We start from the raw sequence: 356 nt of genomic DNA on the forward strand, positions 1-356 counted from the left end.
TAATAAAAATCATTTTGCCTGAAAGGATTTTTGGCAGGTTGTGACTACTCTCATTTTAGTTTTGTAAATCATTGTATGCATGTATGACAATTATTATTTTTATGTTATATAAATAAATATGATGATAATTATTTAATAATGAGTATTTAAATTAAATAATACATACATAAATACATGCAGTACATACAGTTGAAGTCAAAATTATTAGCCCTCCTGTGAAAATTAAATTCTTTTAAATATATATGTTTATTGGAGAGAAGTTTTTTCAACAAATTATTAATCAATAATTTTAATAAACAATTTCTAAAGAGTAGTTTATTTGATCTTGATGACAGTATGTACTATTTTTCTAGGTA

This window comes from Danio rerio, chromosome 5 (genome assembly GCF_052040795.2).
Source record: "Danio rerio strain M-AB ecotype USA chromosome 5, GRCz13ab, whole genome shotgun sequence".
Lineage (NCBI taxonomy): Eukaryota > Metazoa > Chordata > Actinopteri > Cypriniformes > Danionidae > Danio > Danio rerio.